General features: G+C 41.2%; 1 protein-coding gene across 1 annotated transcript in view; it reads left to right on the top strand.

Moving 5' to 3' along the window:
- Positions 1 to 25,358, top strand: part of SNX4 (sorting nexin 4) — a 127,196-nt gene that overhangs the window by 100,826 nt on the left and 1,012 nt on the right. The window lies entirely within an intron of this gene.

Raw genomic sequence — 25,358 nt, 5'->3', positions numbered from 1 at the left:
AGAGAACCAATCCTAAGACAGAGTCTAAGTTAATGGTGGTGGAACAATATGGGCAGAGATAGGGAGAATGGTGACAGAATATGAAGTTTGTAACCACTGTCAATCAATGGTACATGTAAAAATTGTTGAATGGCTGTATGTTTTGCTGCATAATTTTTCACCAAAAAAAAAAAAAAAAAGATTCTACTTGAAAAATAAGTATTGGCTCTTGCCAATTATGGTCACTTGATGTTTGTACCTATGTCGAGTAGTGTCTTTCTTTGATGTCTGTATAGGAAGACCAACTAATAAATATTCACAAGGTAACGTTGGTTTTATTATTGTTCATACTCCTATCAACCAAAATTTGTGTTGACCCTCTTCTCCATACCTTAGAAGAATATATGAGGTTCTGTTCCAAGTCATCTAATATTTGAAAGAAGTTTATTCATCTGGACTCTTGGGAATACTGGTCCCAAATCAAATTAAAATAATGATGTGTCTGTAGGGGTCAGGGACTAGGCAGGAATGTCCAAGATAACTTGCCAAGGGATATTCAACGAGGATAAATGTAGCCCATCTTCCTGGAGCACCAATTTTGTTAGCAGTTTTAAAGGAAAAATACATTTTTATATATAAACACATGTTATGAAACAGACTGTAAAATTCACATGAATGTTAAATATAAATTGCAAATCTTCAAGAAAATTTTTAGCTTACAGCTGGCCTTTTTGGGCTACAACCTCTTCTCACCCACCTCCAGCTCGTGTTCACGTGAGGGTGCTTTTGTGGCTGAGCTGGAGAAGCGCAGGATGGGAAAGTGCCTTGTGAGGCTAGAGCTCCACAGATGAGCGCAATTGGTGTGAACAGAAGGCAAAACACCTGGACCCCACATATCAGCTGTTTGCATAAAGGCTTTCATCAAGTTAGATGCTAATGTCTCACTGTCTACCTTCATCCAAAAACCAAACCCATTGCCTTCAGTCGATCTTGACTCATAGCAACCCTATAGGACAGAGTAGTTTCCAAGGAACAGCTGGTGGATTCCAACTGCCAACCTTTTGGTTATCAGCCAAGCTCTTAATCACTGCACCACCACGGTCTAACTTCATGGCAAGTTCATAAAGAACCATCCAGGTGAATGGTTTTTCAGGGCTTCTTTATGAAACAGTTAAAAGACAGTCTTCAGTGTTTCTCCAAAAAAAAAAAAAAAAAACAGCCAAACCTGTTGCCATCGAGTTGATTCCAACTCATAGCAAACCTACAGGACAAAGTAGAACTGCCCCTTAGGGTTTCCAAGGAGCAGCTGGTGGATTTGAACTGCTGACCTTTTGGTTAACAGCCAAGCTCTTAATCGCTATGCCACTAGGGCTCCTCAGGGTTCCTCTGTGCCCTTTATATACGAATTCACATCATAAATTCCTGCTAGACATTAGATCCCAGAAAAAAAAGTTGCCTTCACAGAAGAATTACTTGGACTTCTTTGTCTTATTCAACAATGAAAATTATGTAACTTACTGTGTTTCTTTCTGTTTCATGGCCAGACATCTTAGAATCAAATTTCCCAGGTTTATAGTATGCTCAACTCTGGTGCCAGGAAATTCCTGCTCCTTCTGCCTCCTTCAGGTGGACTCTGAGCGGTTCCATTCCTGTATGTCAAGTCTTGTTCTGTGCTGTAAACGATCACTTAACTCTGGAAGGAAACAGGGTACAATATTAATGTATATTCAATCAATGTTTAATTAATGTGATCGATTTACAACCGAAATTTAAATAGAAGACCCAAAAAAGTCCGTAAACACACACACAGACTAAAAGACATAAGTTGAGCAGTAGGGAAGGTTGGTATTATTTCAACAAAAGAAAATCTATGTAAATTCGTATTGTTTTGCTCTTATAAATAATGGTGCAATGAATGCCTATGTGTGTAAATCTCCTGATTAGTTCTTGAAGGCATGTTTCTACAAGTAGAATTATTGCCCTTATGGTGTGACTATTTTCAAGGTCAAATTAACTTGCCGTGTCTGTTAGGATGCTTTGATTCACAGGAGAGGCAGTATAGCATCGTGGTTGAGAGCACGGACTCTGTCGTAGACTGCCTGCGTTCCACTGGGTAGAATTAAAAGGAGTCTGTCTACCTTCCAAGTCATTTCAGGAGAGTGAGTTTACTTTTATCACTTTATTAAGAGACATAGCAAGTAACAAAGGATAGGCACTGTATGATTCCACTTAGATGAAATATTTAGAATAGGCAAACCCATAGAGACAGATGTAGATCAGAAGTTTCCGGGGGCTGGGGGAAGCAAAGAAGGGAGAGTCGTTGCTTAATAGGGACACAGTTTCTGTTTGGGCTGATGAAAACATTTTGGAACTAGATGGTGGTGATGGTTGCACAATATGGTAGATGTAATGAATGCCACTGAATTGTACACTTAAGAATGGTTAAAATGGCTATTTTGTTCTTTTGTATATTCCCCCCATACACACACACAGATGAAAGATCTGAACCACTCCCATAGCTTCAGCTCCAATCCATATGTTGTTGTTATGTGCCATCAAGTTGGTTCTGACTCATAGCAACCCTTTATACAACAGAACGAAACACTGTCCAGTCCCGTGCCATCCTCACAATTGTTGCTGTGTTTGAGCCCATTGTTGCAACCACTGTGTCAATCCATCTCTCTGAGAGTCTTCCTCTTTTTCACTGACCCCCTACTCTGCCAAGCACGATGGCCTTCAAGGACTGGTCCCTCCTGATAACAAGTCCAAAGTACATAAGACAAAGTCTCACCATCCTCCCTTCTAAGGAGCATTCTAGTTGTATTTCTTCCAAGACAGATTTGTTCATTCTTCTGGCATTCCATGGTATATTCAATATTCTTGGCCAACACCATAATTCAAAGGCGTCAATTCTTCTTCTGCCTTCCTTATTCATTGTCCAGCCTTTGCATGCATATGAGGCGATTGAAAATACCATGGCTTGGGAACCCATATGTTGATGTATCCTAAATCTTGAATTCTAGTGCAGACTTCTCTCCTGTGATCAAGAGCTGGGAATTTTGGGTCCATTTGGGAATTTTGTAGGAACCTCAATCTCAACATTACCCAGCTAAATGTACAATTTTTCCTCCCTCTTTCTCTGCTACTAGTAAATGGTACCACCCCGTTGCTAAAGTCAGAAACCTGGGAGCCAGCTTTGACTCCCCTTTCTCCCTTACCACCCACATCATATGAATCATCCTCTCCTGAATATTTTTTAAATCCATTTGTTTCTTTACATCCCCACTGCCAACACCCTGTTCCAGCCCACCACCTTTCTTGCCTGGGCTGTTGAACAGCTTCCCAAATGGCCTCCCTCCTTCTAGTCATGCTATGCTACAGTCCAATCTCCATTGCTCTTCTAGAGCAAGAAATTTGACCATGACACTCCCATGCTTCAAAGCCTTCAGTCACAAGGCCCTTCATGGCTTGCCTCTGTCAGTCCAGTCACAGACTGGAATTCTCTCAGTGCCTTAACTGAGCCTTGTTCTCCCTCACACATTCAGGCCTTTGAAATACTGTTTTTCCTTTCTTAGCTTACCTCCTCTCATTCTTCAGGTCTCAGATTAAACGTCACTTTCTAAGGAAAAAGTAAATTAGGCTTCCTGGCCACGTGCTTCCTTATCACCATATATTTCTTCTATCATTTATCACAAAAGTATTGTGATTTCTTGTTTTGTTTTCCTATTTGACTGCAAGATGCATGAAGATGGGAACAGTGTCCATCTTTTTCACCACCATGACCCCAACACCCAGCACTGTATCCAGTAATTAGTAGGTGCTCAATAAATAGTTGTTGAATAAACGGCAAGATGTACAAGGGTATGTCCTCCTCACACTGCTCATAGTGAGGGGTGGGAGCCCAGAAAACACCTGATTTTCTAACATGAGCGGACTCGTTAAATGAAGTATGATTCTTCATGTGTTGAATCCTCCATTCAGTCCAGTTATTGGAAATATCATAGTTTAAAAAAATTTAACGGCATATGAAAAGATACTTCTCATATGTCATGAGGTGAAAACAAGAGGCTAGAAAACAATATGTACAGCCCGATCATATTATCGTGCATGTGTTTTTCACTTTCCTTGAAATTCATTACCTCAACCATTTACTGTTTTATTTATTCTTTTCCCCCCCTCATATGGCTGCACGCTCCTGTTTTATGAAAGACATCTCTCTTCCATTCTATTGAGGATGCCAAATGGTTTCCCAGCATTTCTTTTTCTTGTGTGAATACAAGACACAGTAGTCTACATTGTCAAGGGTTTGGCCTTCTTTGTTCTTCTAGGAGATGAGCCCTCTTTTATCCAGCAGCATTTTTTTCATGGGCCCCATTTTTCTTCTCTCTCTACTTACTTGGATTAAATGAAACAAAGGCGTCCAGCTTGGCCCCACATTGTCTGCTTGGGAGATAATAGAATCCTTTTCTTAGATCAACAGCTAGAGAGGAGGTGGGTGTAAATGGTTTCCAGTCAAATTCTGAGTTCTGAAAGACTCCGGTACAGCTTGGGTCGGTGAGATGTCATCTCCTTCTATACCTAGTGCCTGGCTCTTTAATTCTGTGACTCCATGAAGTGCATAACAACTTCAACTCCTTTTCATTCCATTAAAAGGAATCAGATAATTGTGATCACAGTCACTGCCACGCCACCGTCGCTCTCTGATGCCAGCACTGCCTCTAGCTTGCCGAGCTCTAGTGGGAAGAGAAGGGAATATGTCAGTAGGTCTCTAAGTGAGGAGGTCTCTAAGTGAGGAGGTCTCTATACCGTGGCTCCTACAAAGCAGACTGCCTACAAATCAACCTGTAGCAAAGCACCCAGGAAGCACCTGGCTACGAAAGCCACTCACAAGAGTGCACCCTCTACTGGAGGGGTGAAGAAACCTCGTTGTTACAGGCCTGGAATGTGGCACTCGGGATAATCAGACATTACCAGAAGTCCACTGACCATCGCTTCCAGTGTCTGGGTGTGAGAAATTGCTCAGGACTTCAAAACAGATCAGTGTTTGCAGAGCGCAGCTATGGGTGCTTTGCGGGAGGCAAGTTAGGCCTACCCAGTTGGTCTTTTTGAAGATACCAGACTGTGCAATCCATGCCAAACGCGTAACAGTTATGCCAAAAGACATCCAGCTAGCATGTTGCATACGTGGAGAACGTGCTTAAAAATCCACTAGGATGGGAAGCATTTCATCCTTAAAAAAAATAGGAAATGGAAATCAGATATTGGCAGTTTTCCCATTTTCATTTGTGTGTGAACTTTTAATATAAATATGGGGACATAAAGCATTAATGCAAGTCAAAATGATTCAGTGAACAAGTTTCAAGAGTTCAACTTGATAACAAGTGTAAACAAACCTGTTAAATTTTTCTGGACAATGCCAGCATTTGGATTTTTTTAAAATAAGTAAATTTCTTATTGACGGCAACTAAATGGTGTTTGTAACTTTTTTTTTTTTTTTATCATACTGTAGATTCTATCCATTCACTCTACTTTTCTGAGTTTTCTTGCATACAAGTACATTTTTTTAAAATGTTGTCTGTCTTCTGTGCTGTTCCTGTACATTTGCTATTAAAATACATTAAACTATCAAAAAAAAAAAAAAGGAACCAGAGTTTCTTGAGGAAATGGCTGATGATTATTGGAAATATACAAGATGAACCTGCACACGTGGTCACACCAGAAAGTAAGGATTATCTATCAAAAGAACTTGAGAACCAACTGGAAGGGGCTCCCATTGGCTAAAGATAGAATAATTTGAGCATCAATGAGGATAACTATAATCAAACAATGAAATCCATGTGTTCATGAACTTCCCTCCATCACCTTTCCACAAAAAACACAATCGGTTTCTATGGGAGGATACCAGAGACCAACTCATTGAGAACTGGTGGGTAAAGGTAAGAAATCAAGCATATATGTTGCCTTTCCTATATGAACTGTACCACTGAGAAACCAAATACAAATTAGGGGGAGGTGACTCTCTTTACAGAAGTATTACAGTAAACCGAAGAAGAAAGGAGGGAGTTAGAACCGTTCAGCAACCCCCAGTGAACTGCAGTCAAATCTAATCTTTGATCACCCACACATGCCACCATCACAAAAGAGACGCAAAACTTTAGTGAACTTTTGGTGGAAGAAAGCAGCAGTACAAAAACATCTGACAAACCTGATCAAGCCTCTAGATTCAACTCTCATTTCACTGGAAATTCAGAGGACAGAGGAACACATTAAACACTATCACCACGAGGATGGAAATCACCAAAAGCCAACTGTGGGAAATGCTACGGGACAAAAAACCTGCTCTCTTCAACAAATAATTTTGCCAGGAAATTAAAAATATACATATTTACGATGGTGGAAGAGCCCTGGTGGTGCAGTGGTTAACAACTTGGCTGCTAACCAAAAGGCTGACAGTTTGAATTCACCAGCTGCTGCTTGGAAACCCTATGGGACATTCTACTCTGTCCTGTAGAGCCACTATGAATCAGAATTGACGGCGTTTTATGATGGTGGAAGGGGAACGTATAGAGACTTAAGAGCTATATTCCCATTCTCAATGTGTGGGCTTATTTTGATCCTGATTCGAACTGTTAAAAAAAATTATGGTATGTGTCAAACAATTGAAAATTTGAGCACAGACTGGGTTTCTTATAATATTAAGACATTATTGTTAACTTTTGAAGCGATCATGGTACTGTGTTCCTGTAAAAAAACAAAAAAGTATTTTTATAGTTAAATGCTAAAATATTTACAAATGAAATGGTATGATGTCTGGAGTTCTGTTTCAAAATACTATGGGGGGGTAGTGAATGGACTATAAATGGAACAAGATTGGTCTTGAGTTGATAATTGTCAAACTGGGTTATGGGAGCACAGAGGCTCATTATAGGATTCTGCTAATTTTGCATACTGATATTCTCTATAATAAAAAGTAAAAAAAAAAAAGCAATTATCCCCCCAAATTCAATTAAACCCCTAGTACTTGACTCCCCAGTAAACACTGCTCCATGAAAGAATCCTGTCTCTGCCCTTACCAAAAAACAAACAAACCCGTTGCCATTGAGCCAATTCTGACTCATAGCTGGAATCATAGTGACCCTATAGAACAGAATAGAACTGCCCCATAGGGTTTCCAAGGAGCGGCTGGTGGATTCGAACTGCCGACCTTTTGGTTAGCAGATGAGCTCTCAACCACTACGTCACCAGGGCTCCATCTTTGGAATTCCTGCTGACCTTCAGTGGTGTCCGATCCTACCACGATTATGTTCTTCAGTCAGCATTTACTGAGATCAAGTAAAATCAAAATTACCTTGAAAATCCTTTAACTCTCTCACAAAGTAAGTAAATAACTTATTGTGTAGATACCCTGTAGACTGGTTCTTATGTACATTAGCATTTGAATAGTGAATGTTGTTTTAAGCCACTAAATTTTGGGGCAATTTGTATGCAGCAACAGATAACTAAGACGGAGTTGGGTCTGGTGACTATATCGTAAGTTCCCTGAAAGCAGTGACGGTCTTATTTACTCAGTACTTGTCAGAATAAATATTTTCTAAATGATTGAATGACTTGGAGTTTTTCATCTTTTTCTGTGTCTGCATGTGTTTTAGGGGAAAGCTGGGCAAAGTGGCATTAGGCACTGCTCACCAGATGCTGCTTAAATATAGTGCATCTCAGCCTTGCCTCTCAGTTCCTAATCCCACCATCCCATTTAAGCAAACCTTCCAGTTGTTGAAATAGTGTGGGACAGTGAAATTTCCTAAAGAAGTGATCACTTTCCAGCCCTTATTAGGATGTCTACTTCAGAGATAGGGATAAGCAGGAGGGCCTGATATTATCATAAACAGTTACCTTTGATTGGAAATGTGAATGCTGTCCCTGTTGGAATATTAGCCTCAAGTTAACAATCACAGGTTACTGTTATAGATTAAATCTATTATTTCCCTCTTCAGTTACGATGAACATCTCAAGAAGTGTGGCCCATAGGGAATAATTTCCCCAGGCTAACTGATATATGGGGTGGGGGAAGAGACTTTTATAGAACCACTCATGGTGCTAGCACCCAAATCCCCAGCATTTAATCCCTCATTTTGACTCTCAGCCAGAGAATGTGGTAAATACAAGAGATTTAACATGTTAACTAACTGGGTCCAAGCATTTGGTTTTTCCCTGTGCACACTGATATGGACAATACCAAGATGAAGTGAATTCCTTCCATTAGAAAGCTGAGTGAGCTGCAAAGTAGAAATTCCTTACTGTATCAGTCAGAGACTCAGGGAGGACAGCAGGGCTCTGTACAAGTCACAGGGTCAGAGGCCAGGATGAAGGAGAAACTGAAGCTCTGTACGCCAGCATGTCCCTTTAAAATCAGGCCTCTTACAGGCAGTTCATGTGAGAACCCAGAAGAATGTGATCAGGTCAGGTTGGAATTTTTTCATTGAATCCCACATTCTGACATATTCCAAGAAAGGATTTCTACTCTTTAAAAAAAAATTTTATTTTTGCTGTTGTTGAAAATATACACAGCAAAATATACACCAATATAACAATTTCTACATGTACAATTCAGTGACATTGACTACATTCTTCAAGTTGTGCAACCATTCTCACCCTCCTTTTAGGAATTTTTCCTCCTCCATTAGCATAAACTCACTGCCCCCTAAGCTTCCTATCTAACCTTTCCAGTTGCTAATGTCGGTTTGATCTGCTATAGATAGTTCTTTAAAAGAGCACAGTGCTCAAGGCAAACATAGGATTGTATGTGTTCTAGGCAGGGCTTTGAACTGGTTCGAACGGGTTTAGTTATGGCCAATTCAGGGAAACAGGAATAGATCTGAATTTTTACAATTTGGGTGATCTGGAATGATAACCGGAATCGGAAAAATTATGAGTCGAAGCCCTGGAGTGGGAGACTCCAAAGAGGCTAGTGATCCCTTGCAGGAACGGAATGCAGGTGATTGGATTATTGCCAGGACTGTACAGAGCCAGGAACATTCAAAGTAGCACAGTCGACTGCTATCTTTGATCGTGGCACCGCTGTTTCCAACTCTGCTCAAAATCCAAAGGGCAAGAGATTTGGTTGCTATGCAACGTGTACATTGCCCTTGTTTTCTAAGAGGGAAGTTAGATTTCTAGTGGGGCTTTGACCTGTAATGTTTCCCATCCCAGTTATTGTTCTGGTTCACCTGAATTTTAAAAAATATTGGGTCTGTTCCGGTTTCGCTTCCTCAGCCATGACTGAACCAGGAAGAACCAGTTTGAAGCCCTGGTTCTAGGACTCTGGGGGTTGGAAGAATACAGCTGCTTGGCTTTTTTTCAAAACTCAAATCTGTATGCTTTTCCAGCAGATGATTGTTAACATTGTCAGGACTGGACAAGCCTAGTTCTAATTTTTTGAGGTACAAAAAAAGTATTTTCCAAGCTGCTTTCTCTGAGAAAGAGGGGCTTGGTTGTGCATCATCTTGCTAGGCAGGGTGGGGTGTTCTATAATTGGTAAAAATGGAATTATGCAAGGGTGCAGGTGTCCGTCCTGAGACTCGGGGTAGAATAAGTAGACTTGAGAGGGGCTCTCCTTGGAACGGAGTGGAAGTTAAAGTTAAGAGCAGGGAGAACTGGACCAGCCCCTGGGCTGGGGAGGCAACTCTGTGGAGGGGGCCTTTGATGATGTTCAAGATGAAGGGGATAGAGGTGGAGGAACTTTACCAATGAGAGATTATCAGGCTGGTTGATTTAGAAGTAGTCCTACGAATTATAGGGCTTCATATAGATTGATCCATCGTTGACCTGGCCACCCCTTTCCTCCCTGGACTAACACATGAAATTGTGCAGGAGACCTTTCTCTGTTGGTATCTCAGCTCTTCTATGAAAAAAAAAAAAGCTCTGGGGAAATCAGAACCTGGAAATAAATATTCCACACATTTATTTTTAAATAATCTTTGTAGTCTCTGGAGTTCTATCTGGGCCTTATTGTTACTTGATTCATTCATTCATTTCTTAAGCATTCGTTTTGTGTCAGACGTTTCTCTAGGCTTTGAAGTTACACACAGATGGGCAAGACTGAGGAAGTCTGTGCCTTCATGGATTTACTTCCGTGTGAGAATGATGTGGGTCTAGTCCCATCCAAGGGGCAAGACTGCTGGCCCGCCAACTCCCATGGATGGCTCTATTCCAATAGTCAAAGTAGGTGTGATTTCCCCAGCTGATGGCTATTCTTGAATATAAACAGCTGTGGATATCAACATGTCAAAAAGCCACCTAAAAGGAGTGCACTCTCCTGTCTGAGACTTTAGAAACTTTAGAGAAAGACGTTTTTGGTCCAGGCATAGGGAAGCTGTGTCTTGGAAGGAGCACCCAACAGAAATTCACAAAAACACCTGTAGGTGAACTTCACTGAACTGAAAAACCCCAATTTTATCATTAGCGATGTAAAAACTTCCCTCAGCGCTCAGTCCCACCATCATAGTTGGGTCCAGTGGAACTGAGGCACAAAGTCTACAGAGGATCAAAACAACAGAGAGAAAGAATTCATCCATTATTCCTGAGTGGTGTTTTAGAATATAATCAAACTATTAACCCCTCGGAGCCCTGGTGGCACAGAGGTTAAGAGCTCGGCTGCTAACCAAAAAGTCGGCAGTTCGAATCCACCAGCTGCTCCTTGGAAATTCTATGGGGCAGTTCTACTCTATTCTGTACAGTCACTATGAATCAGAATTGACTCAACGGCAATTTTTTTTTTTTAACCCTCTGGGAGTGTAAATGGTTAAGTGCTTTGCTGTTAACCAAAAGGTTGAAGATTTGAGTTCACCTAGAGATGTCTCAGAAGAAAGGCCTGGCAACCTACTTCCAGAATATCAGTCATTGAAAATCCTGTGGAGGACAGTTCTACTCTGACGCCCGTGGAGTCGTCATGAGTTGGAATTGACTAAACGGGAACAGATTTGGTTTTGGTTTTATTAGCCCTCTAAAACCCTGGGAAACTGGTTTGTTCTGAAATGATGTCTGCGGGGGCAGGGAAGGGGAGATGGATCAAATAGCAACTCTCAAACTATCTGGAACAGAGATTCTCACCCCTGATTGCACATTAGAAAGACCCAGAGAAGTTTAAAAAATTACCCACGCCTGTGTCCAATCCCAGCATAATTAAATCAGGTGCTCTAGGTACTGGGCCTGAGCGTAGGTTTTTTAAAAGCTCCTGGTGACTCTAAAGGTTGGAGCCCACTGCTCCAGACTGGAGGTAGGCTTTATCTTTCAGAGAGCAAAGGTAAGTCAAATAGGCTGCTTGGACATGCCAGAGGGACTTTCAAGCGAACCACTGAACTGGTCAATAGGTCTAAATGTCAAAAGTAAATTTCCAAAGTCCAAGCCTTTTCCTATGGCTAGAAACCTTTACAATTGTAAAAGCAAACTTTTATTCCCAAAGCCGCTTTGAACTTTGAAATTTAAAGCTGGCTAGCTGTGTCACCCTGCACAAGGGAATATTTTAAATTCCTGGAGAGCATGTCAGAATTTCAAAGGCTAATAATAACAGGTGAAAACTGAGTGATGTCTAGAGCAGAGCAGGCAGCAAGGTTTTACAGGATCATAGTCACGAAAAACCTCCTGACCACCTTTCTGTCTTCCTCATAGAAAAGACAATTATGGAGTTAGAAGGCCAGCCTCCCCCTACCCCCTACCCTCCCCCCTCAAAAAAAGCACCCTGTCTGGAATATCTCTGCTGGAGAGCCAGCTTAGCTCTGCTAGAACAATTTAGGTAAAGAGGCACTGAACACTTCCTGGAACAGTCTGTACGGCTTTAGTACAGCTGGGAGAAAGTTATCCTTTATGTTGAGCTGCACACAGTACATGTACGTCATTGGTCCCGACTCTGCCCTTCTTCACAGCTCAGCGTTGGAGCATCTGTGATGCTCACGTCTGCCCCCCTCCAAGTCCTTTCTTCTCTAGCTTCCGTCTTCAGTTTCTCTGACCATTCTCGTGTGATTTCCAGATCCCTCACCACTTTCTCTCAAGGTTGTCAATGTACTTCTTAAAACATGACTCCCTGAACCAATCTCCATATATGAAATATTAGATCCATCGAGAAGTGTCAGGGCAAGATGCAGATGCACAACCACCCTGGTCTGGCATCTCTGTAGTTGGAAGAGGAGGCCGAGCCCAGTCTGGGTCTGCGTGGGGACTCTGGCATGGGCTGTGACAGAGCTGGCAGAGGTATACATCTCGGGTGACCATCACCATGTGGTCAGAGGAGGGACAAGATTTAGCACCAATTTGTAACTGAGGGTTAGACACAGATGCTACTTTGTAATTTCAGTACAACTAACCCTGGTAGCATAGTGGTTAAGTGCTACAGCTGCTAACCAACAGGGCGGCAGTTCAAATCTGGCAGGCACTCCTTGGAAACTCTGTGGAGCAGTTCTACTCTGTCCTATAGGGTTGCTATTAGTCGGAAGCAACTTGATGCCAGTGGATTTTGGTTTATCCCTTTAATTTTCATTAGTAAACATCTTGAAAATGTGTGGCCTGCCCTGGGTGTACTCTTAATAGTATGGAAAAGAGGAAGGTTGCAGATAGAAAAAATGAAAACTAAGGTAAGAAAGAAAATCCTCCTTGTCCCCGGGGCAGGAAGAGCCCCATTGGTCACTCTGGGATGCTGGCTGAGAAGTCATAGGCTCTGTTGTCAAACAAAAGTGGTATAGGGGACTGAATGATCCCCAGCCAGAAGCTAGTGGAATAACCTGGAAGGCAGGTAGGGATCGAGATCAATGGTAGCTGTCGATGTCCTGCTCCCCTGCCCAGAACACTGGGAAGCTCAGTGCTCTAGGAGAGCAGAGAGGAGGCAGAGAAAGGGCCCCAGATATTTCATCAAAATGGCTTTGGAAGCTAGCAAGTGGCCATCTAAGATTCATAAATTAGTCTCAATCCACCTGGAGCAAAGGAGAAGACACAGGAAAATATGAGCCCAAGAGACAGAAAGGGCCACATAAATCAGAGGCTGCAGCCTTAGACCGGAAGAACTAGATGGTGCCCTGCTGCCACCAATGACGGCCGTGACAGGGAACACGACAGAGAGTCCCTGATGGAGCAGGAGAAAAGTGGAATGCAGAACTCAAATTCTAGTGAAAAGACCAGACTTAATGGTCTGACCAAGACTGGAGGGACCCCAGAGATCACAGCCTCCGGACTCTCTGTTAGACTAAAACCATTCCTGAAGCCAGCTCTTCAGACAAAGGTTAGACTGGACTATAAGACATAAAGTGATACTGGTGAGGAGCGTGCTTCTTAGCTCAAGTAGACGCATGAGACTATGTGGGCAGCTCCTGTCTGGAGGTGAGATGAGGAGGCAGAGGGGGGCAGGAGCTGGCTGAATGGGCATGAGAAATCCAGGGTGGAGAGGAGGAGTGTGCTGTCATACTGTAGGGAGAGCAACTACGGTCACATGACAATGTGTGTATAAGTTTTTGTATGAGAAACTGACATGACTTGTGAACTTTCACTTAAAGCACAATAAAAGAAGAAGAAAAAAAAAGGCTTTTGATGAAAGCCTTCTCCAGCCAGTCCCCTTGGAGAAGGAAGAGGACAGTTGCCTCGGCTCCGTTGCTCAACTGTTTTATCTTGTGTGAGAGAGGAAGGGCTTTAACAAATGCATTGAAGTATGAGGCAGACAGAAAGGCTCTTGGAAAGGGACAGGTTTAGGGCGATTTCCAAGGTTAGAAGACTAGAGGCAGCTTTGCCCTTCAGCAGGTGAAGCCAGCTTGGAGAGCTGGCAGTCTGAAGGTGAGGATAAAAGCAAGAATGCTTCTTTCTCATGTTGGAGCCAGAAAGGGGAACTGTAATTAGAAGTGATGTAACCATTTTGCCAGCTTGTCGTTTCTGGCGTTGTAATGATTGGACCTGATTTCTCACTCCGTAGTGAAGATGCTTAGTGTATTACCAACCTAATGGGCTTGTTTTAGAAAGAACCTTAGGGGAGGGCCAAGATCTGAAGTGGTCATGGGGTTGGGACTCTCTCACAGGAGGGGACAACCATGCCTGTGTCCTCGTCACCCCAGGCAGCAGCCATGAGCTCTTGGTCACTTTGTTTAGTCCTTTATATCACCGCAGACAACAGCCTTGTAATAAAAGACTTTTTGATATTATGGATGGTTGATGGCTGATAAGGCAACATCTAATCTGATTTTCTCTTCCTAATGTCACCATCTTCTCTGGAAATAATCTCCTGAAACACAAAGGAGAGACGAGAGGCAGTTAACTACATAAACTGAGGGGAGCAGGTTGTTCCCTTTGTGTGAAGTGTCTGGATTCCTGAGTCCCCTCACGGCTTGACTGACAGCTGAAATGAAGTGATGTTGTGGCAATGAGAAACAAATACACACAAAGAACTTCCAGGATTGATATTTTCCCTTTAGGAAAAAACAGCATATCGTTGATGTTATTTCTTTAAACTGAAAGGTGTCAACATTTAGCCTGAATGACCCTGACGAGCTACTCTAATAAACAAAAGACCTAGAGACTGCCTCGTCAAACCCATAGCCATCTCAGAAATGTCAGGGAATGTATAGTTTTAGAGAAGAGGGAAGTAGCTTCGGAAATGGAATCTTTTGAAATGAATGTTGGCCTAAAAGAAATTGCGCAACTTAAAGAGGAATTTAAATGTCCCAAACATGTACAACTAACTATCCAAAGTCATGGAGTATGAGATGTGTTCATTCATTTCCCATTTGTTTATTCAACAAATATTCATTGAGGGCCAACTCTGTGTCTTCAGCGCCTATTCTGCTTTTGTAGTTAGGAGCTGCTCTGCCATGTGGTTCTAACTCTATTGATCATTTGCTGTTGAGTCTATTCCTACTCATGGAGGCCCCATGTGTATCAAAGTAGGACTGTGCTCCATAGGATTTTCTTCTTTCCTTTTTTTAATTGTCCTTTATGTGAAAAGTTTATAGCTCAAGTTAATTTCTCATACAAAAATTCATACATATATTGTTATGTGACATTAGTTGCAATCCCTGTAATGTGACAGCACACTCCCCCTTTCCACCCCAGGTTTCTTGCGTCCATTCACTCAGTTCCTGTCCCCTTCTGCCTTTTTATCCTGCTTACTAACTGGAGGTGCCCATTTGGCCTCGTGTATCTGCTTGAACTGCGAAGCAGACTCTTCACGAATATTATTTTATGTTTTATAGTCCAGTCTAATCTTTGAAGAGTTGGCTTCAGGAATGGTTTTAGTTCTGGGTTAACAGAGCATCTGGGGACCATGTCTTCCGGGGCTCCTGCAGCCTCAGTCAGACCATTAAGTCTGGTCTTTTTACGTGAATTTGAGTTCTGCTCTGCCCTTTTCTCCCGCTCCGTCAAGGACTCCCTATTGTGTTCCCTGTTAGGGTGGTCACTGGTGGTAGCAGGGCACCTTCTAGTTCTTCTGGTCTCAGGCTGATGTAGTCTCTCATTTATGTGGCCCTTTTTGTCTCTTGGGCTAATATTTTTTTGTGTCTTTGGTGTTCATTCTCCTTTGCTCCAAGTGGGTTGGGACCAATTGATATATCTTAGACGGCAGCTTGCAGGCTTTTAAGACCCCAGAGCCGCTCACCAAAGTGAGATGCAGAACATTTTCTTAATAAACTTTGTCGTGCCAAATGACCTAGGTGTTCCCTGAAACCATGGTCCCCAGACCCCAGCCCCAGCTACTCTGTCCCTCATAGTGTTTGGTTATATCCAGGAAACTTCTTAGCTTTTGCTTTGGTCCAGTTGTGCTGACTTTCCCTGTATTGTGTGTTGTCCTTCCCTTCACCCAAGATGATTCTTGCTTACTGTCTAGATAGCGAATTCAACTCTCCCTCCCTCCCCGCCCTAGTAACTATCGAAGAATGTTTTCTTCTATGTTTAAACCTTTTCTTGAGTTCTTATAACAGTGGTCTTATACAATATTTGCCCTTCCGTGACTAATTTCACTCAGCATAATGCCTTCCAGATTCATCCATGTTGTGAGATGTTTTGCAGATTCATCATTGTTCTTTATCATTGCTTAGTGTTCCATTGTGTGTACTTAACATAATTTGTTTATCCATTCACCTGCTAATGGGCACCTAGGTTGTTTCCATGTTTTTGCTATTGTGAAGAGGGCTGCAAAGAACATGGTGTGCGTATATCTATTCTTGTGATGGCTCTTATTTCTCTAGAATATATTCCAAGGAGTGGGATTGCTGGATCGTATGGAACTTCTATTTCTAGCTTTTTAAGGACGTGCCAAATCGATTTCCAAAGTGGTTGTACCATTTTACATTCCCATCAGCAGTGCAAAAATGTGTTCCAGTCTTTCCACAACCTCTCCAACATTTATTATTTTGTGTTATTTGGATTAGTGCCAGCCTAGTTGGCATGAGATGATATCTCATTGTAGTTTTGATTTGCATTTCTCTGATGGTTAATGATCGTGAGCATTTCCTCATGTATCTGTTAGCCGCCTGAATGTCTTCTTTGATGAAGTACCTGTTCATATCCTTTGCCCATTTTTTAAATTGAATTATTTGCCTTTTTGTTGTTGCGGTTTTGCAGTATCTTGTAGATTTTAGAGATTAGACCCTGCTCAAATATATCATAGCCAAAATTTTTTTTTCCCAGTCTGTAGGTTGTCTTTTTACTCTTTTGGTGAAGTCTTTTGATGAGCATAAGTGTTTGATTTTTAGGAGCTCCCAGTTATCTAGTTTCTTTTCTCTGTGTGTAGATTGTTAGTTATGGTTTGTATTCTGTTTAGGTCATGTATTGGGGCTCCTAGCATTGTCCCTATTTTTTTCTTCTATGATCTTTTTCATTTTAAATTTTATATTTAGGTTTTTGATCCATTTTGAGTAAGTTTTTGTACACGGTGTGAGGTATGGGTCTTGTTTCATTTTTTTGCTGATGCTGTCCAGTTATGCCAGCACCATTTGTTAAAGAGACTGTCTTTTCCCCCATTTAATGAGCTTTGGGCCTTTGTCAAATATCAGCTGCTCATAGGTGGATGAATTTACGTCTGGGTTCTCAATTTTCTTCCATTGGCCTATGTATCCATTGTTGTACCAGTACCAGCTGTTTTGACTGCTGGGGCGATATAATAGGTTCTAAAATCAGGTAGTGTGAGGCCTCCCACTTTGTTCTTCTTCTTCTTCAGTAATGGCTTTACTTATCCAGGGACTCTTCCCTTTCCATTCCATAGGTTTTTCAGTAGGTGATTTCCTTCCTTTCCATATTAAAAATATCTTCTGTCATTTTATTCTCTTTCTCTTGTTCCAGAGAAAAAAATTGTCCAAGGCTAACCTCTCCAACTGTATCTTCAATCCCTTTTCATCCCAGTCTCTTTGGAGCCTTGCTTTATCAATTTTCCTCACCCTCTGGTCTCTCTCTTCCCTCTCTATTCTGCTACTCCGCAGACTATTATCATTTTCTCTTTCTATTTCTAGTGGCCAACAACCTTCTCAGATAGTAATTCTTCCTCTTCTATTCACTCCATCATCTCCCTACAAACTACAGCCCAGTCAATGAAACTATAACAGTGTGGTAGAGAGTTGTACCCCAATGTCTGTCGTTTTTTTTTCCTTTAGTAATAGACTCCACCAGTTCTAGTTGGGCATAAGGTTTCCCAGCTTAAGAGTCCATTTTCCAGGTTCCCTTGGAGCTAGGTATTGCCCTGTATGCAACCTCTGGGTCATTCCTTTGAAAGGAAGAGACATAGCTACAACCAATGACTGCCTGACAGGGAACACAATGGAGAAACCCTGAGGCAGCAGGGGAGCAGTGGGATGCAGACGCCAAATTCTTGCAAAAAGACCAGACTTAATTGTCTGATTGAGACTAGAAGGACCGCAGAGATTATGGTCCCCCAGACCTTCTGTTAGCCCAAGACAGGAACCATTCCCAAAGCCAACTTTTCAGATAGGGGTTGGACTGGATTGTGGGATAGAAAATGATACTGGTGATGAGTGAGCTTCTTGGATCAAGTAGACACATGAGACTATGTGGGCCGCTCATGTCTGGAGGAGAGATGAGAGGGTGGACGGGGTCAGAGGCTGGCCGAATGGACACGAAAACAGAGATTGGAGGGAAGGAATATGCTCTCTCATTAGAGGGAGAGCAACTGGGAGTATATAGCAAGGTGTATATAAGTTTTTGTATGAGAGACTGACTTGGTTTGTAAACGTTCACTTAAAGCACAATAAAAAAAGGAAGGGACATGCTACTCATATTTCCATTTCATCTTCATGGTGGCTAGAATGTGGAAGGATGGCAGGCACAGTCATTTTAGACCTGAGACAGAGGCCTCATGCTAAAGATGGCAGATCAACAAGATAGAAGGAATCTGGGTTCCCAAGATTGTGTCACTGTTGTAATAGCCCTGAACTGTTTACATTGGCTGTTACATGAGAGAAATAAACTTTACACTGTGAGTTTGGACTTTATTACAGCAGCCAAACCTGTGTCTTTATAGAATAACCGGTGTCTTCATCAACACAAGCTTCAAATAGCCGATTCCAGTGACCATTTCTCAGACTCTACCCTTTTTTTTTTTTTACCCTTCTTGATCTTCCTTAAGTACTGAGCACTGTGGATAAACTTCCTTCTTGAAATTTTCTCCTTCTTCTGCTCCCCTGATTTTGCACAATCTCAGTTCCGTTCCTACCTCTCTGACTGTCCCTTCTTTGTCTACTTCAGTGGCTTTCCCTTCTTAAACCATGGCCATTCTCCATTGACTTTTCTCCTCTATATTTGGTACCCAACTCATAATTTCATCCCTTTCTTCAGACCTTACTTGCTCTCTTGTTCCTCCTTCTGGCCAGGTGCAGATACTTACCACACAGCAGTATGGTATGATGGGTAAGAGCACAGAGTCTGTGGCCACACTGCCTGGTTTGAATTCCGGCTGTGCCACTTACTCACTGTGTAACCTTGGGCAAGTTCCTTAGCCACTCTATGCCTCGGTTTTCTCATTTCCACAAGGAGGGTAATAAAAGTATGTACTTAAAATGTTGTTGGGAGGTTTAATGAGTCAATAGGTGTACAGCACTTAGAACAGAACTTGGTAGGTGCTATGTAAGTGTTACCTCTCATTGTTGTTGGCATTTATACCTGAGGACACAGGTCCAAGTGTCCGACCAAACGTTGGCTGGCCCAGACATTACCTCAGAGTCACCGTCACGTCATAGTGCTTTGGTGGCTAGAAACATGATCAGATTTCTCTGCCTGCCTGATCTCCTCCCTGCTTGGGCCTCTGGCAATTACCAGATAGTTTTACTCCTCTTTCTGTCAATGACTTTTGGACATAACTGTCCAGTTTTTGGAAACCCTGGTGGTGTAGTAGTTAAGAGCTATGGCTGCTAACCAAAAGGTCAGCAGTTCAAAACCACCAGGTGCTTCTTGGAAACTCTATGGGGCAGTTCTACTCTGTCCTATAGGGTCGTTATGAGTTGAAATAAACTCAATGGCAATGGGTTTTTTGGGTCCAATTTTGGCCTTTCACTCGAGCCCCGGTGCTGTATCATAAACAATCATGGTCGTGGCACCTAGAGCCATCCTTCGCATCACTGCCAGAGCTACTCAGATGGGTTCTGCTCTTTGGTGGAAGCATAGGCCTTGACATTTGGGGCTGACCTATTGTGATTCCCACACACTTCTGAGCACTTTTCCTGGGAAGTTTTTCTTTCCTTCTCCTGGATGATTATGGCCTTAGATTCATATGGATTAGGAGGAAGGCCCCTGATTCCAGAATCAGGCTATTCCTAATTCAAACCTAAGCTCCTCTGCTAGCCTTGGACAAATTATTAAGCCATTCAGAGTCTGATATGACACTCAACTCACAGGTATGTTAGATAAAATTAGATAATCTGTATACGGAACTTGGCCCATAGGAGGCATTCAGTAAATATTTTCCCTCTTATTTTAAAAGTAGTGTTTATTCTATTTGCTCGTATTTATATTTTGCATCTTTTTCTATTAACCTTATGTGAGGAGCTGGAGGATTTGAATTGGCTTGTGCCCCTTACCTGCAGGGGAAATTCACTATTAGCAGGTTTTGCTAGTCATTGCAACAACACAAGAGTATTAGAGTTAAATGAATCAATTTATCTTAGCCTGGTTCCAGAAATGATTTGAAGGGACCTTTTTTTTTTTTTTAAAATAATTTTTATTGTGCTTTAAGTGAAAGTTTACAAATCAAGTCAGTCTCTCACATATAAACTTATATATACCTTACTACATACTCCCATTTACTCTCCCCTTAATGAGTCAGCCTGCTCCCTCCTTCCAGTCTCTCCTTTCGTGACCGTTTTGCCAGTTTCTAACCCTCTCTACCCTCCCATCTCCCCTCTAGACAGGAGATGCCAACACAGTCTCAAGTGTCCACCTGATACAAGTAGCTCACTCCTTATCAGCATCTCTCTCCAACCCATTGTCCAGTCCAATCCATGTCTGATGAGTTGTCTTCGGGAATGGTTCCTGTCCTGGGCCAACAAAAGGCTTGGGGACCATGACCGCTGGGATTCCTCTAGTCTCAGTCAGACCATTAAGTCTGGTCTTTTTATAAGAATTTGGGGTCTGCATCCCACTGATCTCCTGCTCCCTCAGGGGTTCTCTGTTGTGCTCCCTGTCAGGGCAGTCATCGGTTGTGGCTGGGCACCATCTAGTTCTTTTGGTCTCAGGATGATGTAAATCTCTAGTTCATGTGGCCCTTTCTTTCTCTTGAGCTCATAATTATCTTGTGACCTTGGTGTTCTTCATTCTCCTTTGATCCAGGTGGGTTGAGACCAATTGATGCATCTTAGATAGCCACTTGTTAGCATTTAAGACCCCAGACGCCACACTTCAAAGTGGGATGCAGAATGTTTTCTTAATAGAATTTATTTTGCCAATTGACTTAGAAGTCCCCTGAAGCCATAGTCCCCAAACCCTACCCCCTTGCTCCGCTGACCTTCAAAGCATTCAGTTTATTCAGGAAACTTCTTTGCTTTTGGTCCAGTCCAGTTGAGCTGACCTTCCCTGTATTGAGTGTTGTCTTTCCCTTCACCTAAAGTAGTTCTTATCTACTAACTAATCAATAAATAACCCTCTCCCACCCTCCCTTCCTCCCTCCCCCCTCTCCTAACCACAAAAGAATGTGTTCTTCTCAGTTTGAACTATTTCTGAAGATATTATAATAGCGGTCTTATACAATATTTGTCCTTTTGCATCTGAGTAATTTCACTCTGCATAATGCCTTCCAGGTTCCTCCATGTTATGAAATGTTTCACAGATTCATCACTGTTCTTTATCAATGCGTGGTATTCCATTTTGTGAATATACCATAATTTATTGATCCATTCATCCGCTCATGGACACCTTGGTTGCTTCCAGCTTTTTGCTATTGTAAACAGAGCTGCAATAAACATGGGTATGCATACATCTGTTCATGTAAAGGCTCTTATTTCTCTAGGATATATTCTGAGGAGTGGGATTGCGGGGTTGTACGGTAGTTCTGTTTCTAACTTTTTAAGGAAACACCAGATAGATTTCCAAAGTGGTTGTACCATTTTACACCAGCAGTGTATAAGCGTTCCAATCTCTCTGCAGCCTCTCCAACATTTATCATTTTGTGTTTTTTGGATTAATGCCAGCCTTGTTGGAGTGAGACGGAATATCATTGTAGTTTTAATTTGCATTTCTCTAATGGCTTATGATCGAGAGCATTTTCTCATGTATCTGTTAGCCACCTGAATATCTTCTTTAGAGAAGTGCGTGTTCATATCCTTTGCCCAGTTTTTGATTGGGTTGTTTGTTTTTTTGTGGTTGAGTTTTAACAGAATCATATAGATTTTAGAGATCAGGCGCTGGTCTGAGATGTCATAGCTGAAAATTTTTTCCAATTTGTAGGTGGTCTTTTTACTCTTTTGGTGAAGTCTTTAGATGAGCATAGGTGTTTGATTTTTAGGAGCTCCCAGTTATCTGGTTTCTCTTCGTCATTTTTAGTAATGTTTTGTATTCTGTTTATGCCTTGTATCAGGGCTCCTAAGGTTGTCCCTATTTTTTCTTCCATGATCTTTATCGTTTTAGTCTTTATGTTTAGGTCTTTGATCCACTTGGAGTTAGTTTTTGTGCATGGTGTGAGGTATGGGTCCTGTTTCATTGTTTTGCAAATGGATATCCAGTTATGCCAGCACCATTTGTTAAAAAGACTATCTTTTCCCCAATCAGCTGACACTGGGCCTTTGTCAAATATCAGCTGCTCATATGTGGATGGATTTATACCTGGGTTCTCAATTCTGTTCCGTTGGTCTATGTGCCTGTTGTTGTACCAGTACCAGGCTGTTTTGACTACTGTGGCTATATAATATGTTCTAAAATCAGGTGGAGTGAGGCCGACCACTTTCTTCTTCTTTTTCAGTAATGCTTCACTTATCCAGGGCTTCTTTCCCTTCCATATGAAGTTGGTGATTTGTTTCTCCATCACACTGAAAAACGTCGTAGGAATTTGGATCGGAGGCGCATTGTGTGTATAGATGGCTTTTGGTAGAATAGACATTTTTACTATGTTAGGTCTTCCTATCCATGAGCAAGGTGTGTTTTTCCACTTATGTAGGTCCCTTTTAGTTTCTTGCACTAGTGCTTTGTAGTTTTCTTTGTATAGGTCTTTTACATCTTTGGTAAGACTTATTCCTAAGTATTTTATCTTCTTGGGGGCTACTGTGAATGGTATTGATTTGGTGATTTCCTCTTCGATGGTCTTTTTGTTGACGTAGAGGAATCCAAGTGATTTTTGTATGTTTATCTTGTAACCTGAAACTCTGCTGAACTCTTCTATTAGTTTCAATTGTTTTCTGGAGGATTCCTTAGGGTTTTCTGTGTATAAGATAATGTCATCTGCAAATAGAGATAATTTTACTTCCTCCTTGCCAATCTGGATGTCCTTTATTTCTTTGTCTAGCCTAATTGCTCTGGCTAGGACCTCTAGCACAATGTTGAATAAAAGCGGTGATAAAGGGCATCCTTGTCTCGTTCCCCTTCTCAAGGGAAATGCTTTCAGGCTCTCTCCATTTAGAATGATGTTGGCTGTTGGCTGTTGGCTTTGTAATGATGCCCTTTATTATGTTGAGGAACTTTCCTTCAGTTCCTATTTTGCTGAGAGTTTTTATCATGAATGGGTGTTGGACTTTATCAAATGCCTTTTCTGCATCAATTGATAATATCTTGTGGCTTTTGTCTTTTGTTTTATTTATATGGTGGATTACATTAATGGTTTTTCTAATATTGAACCAACCTTGCATACCTGGTATAAATCCCACTTGGTCGTGGTGGATTATTTTTTTGATATGTTGTTGAATTCTATTGGCTAGAATTTTGTTGAGGATTTTTGCATGAACGTAGGTTCATGAGGGATATAGGTCTGTAATTTTCTTTTTTTGTGGTGTCTTTACTTGGTTTTGGTATCAGGGATATGCTGGCTTCATAGAATGAGTTAGGTAGTATTCCATTATTTTCTATGCTTTGAAATACCTTTAGTATTAGTGGTGTTAACTCTTCTCTGAAAGTTTGGTAGAACTCTGCAGTGAAGCTATCCAGGCCAGGGCTTTTTTTTGTTGGGAGTTTTTTGATTACCTTTTCAATCTCTTTTTTTGTTATGGGTCTATTTAGTTGTTCTACTTCTGACTGTGTTAGTTTAGGTAGGTAGTGTTTTTCTAGGAATTCATCCATGTCTTCTAGGTTTGCAAATTTGTTAGAGTACAATTTTTCATAATAATCTGATATGATTCTTTTAATTTCAGTTGGGTCTGTTGTAATATGGCCCATCTCATTTCTTATTCGGGTTATTTGTTTCCTTTCCTGTATTTCTTTAGTCAGCCTGGCCAGTGGTTTATCAATTTTGTTAATTTTTTCAAAGAACTAGCTTTTGGCTTTGTTAATTCTTTCAATTGTTTTTCTGTTCTCTAATTCATTTAGTTCAGCTGTAATTGTTATTATTTGTTTTCTTCTGGTGCCTGATGGATTCTTTTGTTGCTCTCTTTCTATTTGTTCAAGATGTAGGGACAGTTCTCTGATTTTGGCTCTTTCTTCTTTATGTATGTGTGCATTTATCGATATAAATTGACCTCTGAGCACTGCTTTTGCTGTGTCCCAGAGATTTTGATAGGAAGTGTTTTCATTCTTGTTGCATTATATGAATTTCTTTATTCCCTCCTTAATGTCTTCTTGTAACCCAGTCTTTTTTGAGCAGGGTATTGGTCAGTTTCCAAGTATTTGATTTCTTTTCCCTGATTTTTCTGTTATTGATTTCTACTTTTATGGCTTTGTGGTCTGAGAAGATGCTTTGTAATATTTCGATGTTTTGGATTCTGCAAAGGTTTGTTTTATGACCTAATATGTGATCTATTCTAGAGAATGTTCCATGTGCACTAGAAAAAAAAAGTATACTTTGCAGCTGTTGGGTGGAGTGTTCTGTATAAGTCTATGAGGTCAAGTTGGTTGTTGTAATTAGGTCTTCTGTGTCTCTATTGAGCTTCTTACTGGAAGTCCTATCCTTCTCTGAAAGTGGTGTGTTGAAGTCTCCTACTATAATTGTGGAGGTGTCTATCTCACTTTTCAATTCTGTTAAAATTTGTTTTGGGTATCTTGCAGCCCTGTCATTGGGTGCATAAATATTTAATATGGTTGTATCTTCCTGGTCAGTTGTCCCTTTAATCATTATGTAGTGTCCTTCTTTATCCTTTGTGGTGGATTTAGCTTTAAAGTCTATTTTGTCAGAAATTAATATTGCCACTCCTGCTCTTTTTGATTGTTGTTTGCTTGATATATTTTTTTCCATCCTTTGAGTTTTAGTTTGTTTGTGTCTCTAAGTCTAAGGTGTGTTTCTTGTAGACGGCATATAGATGGATCTTGTTTCTTTATCCAGTCTGAGACTGTCTCTTTACTGGTGCATTTCGTCCATTTACATTCAGCATAAGTATAGATAAGTATGAGTTTAGTGCTGTCATTTTGATGTCTTTTTGTGTATGTTGTTGACAATTTCACTTTTCCACTTACTTTTTTGTGCTGAGAAGTTTTTCTTGGTAAGTTGTGTGTTCCTCATTTTCATAGTAGTTGAATTTATGTTTGCTGAGTCGTTACGTTTTTCTTGGTTTTTATTGTGAATTATGGAATTGTTAGACCTCTTTGTGGTTACCTTAATATTTACCCCTATTTTTCTAAGTAAAATCCTAACTTGTATCGTCCTATATCGCCTTGTTTTCCTCTCCATATGGAAGATCTATGCGTCCTGTATTTAGGAAGAGACCTTTTAATAAAGATTAGCTAGCCATGCCTTGTTGAGCAGACGGGATGGTCACCTTTTCATCTGACCACAGACAGCCAGC

Source organism: Loxodonta africana, chromosome 1 (genome assembly GCF_030014295.1).
Source record: "Loxodonta africana isolate mLoxAfr1 chromosome 1, mLoxAfr1.hap2, whole genome shotgun sequence".
Taxonomy (NCBI): domain Eukaryota; kingdom Metazoa; phylum Chordata; class Mammalia; order Proboscidea; family Elephantidae; genus Loxodonta; species Loxodonta africana.
The sequence above is the reverse complement of the archived record's forward strand: the minus strand, read 5'-3'. Positions and strand labels throughout refer to the sequence as shown.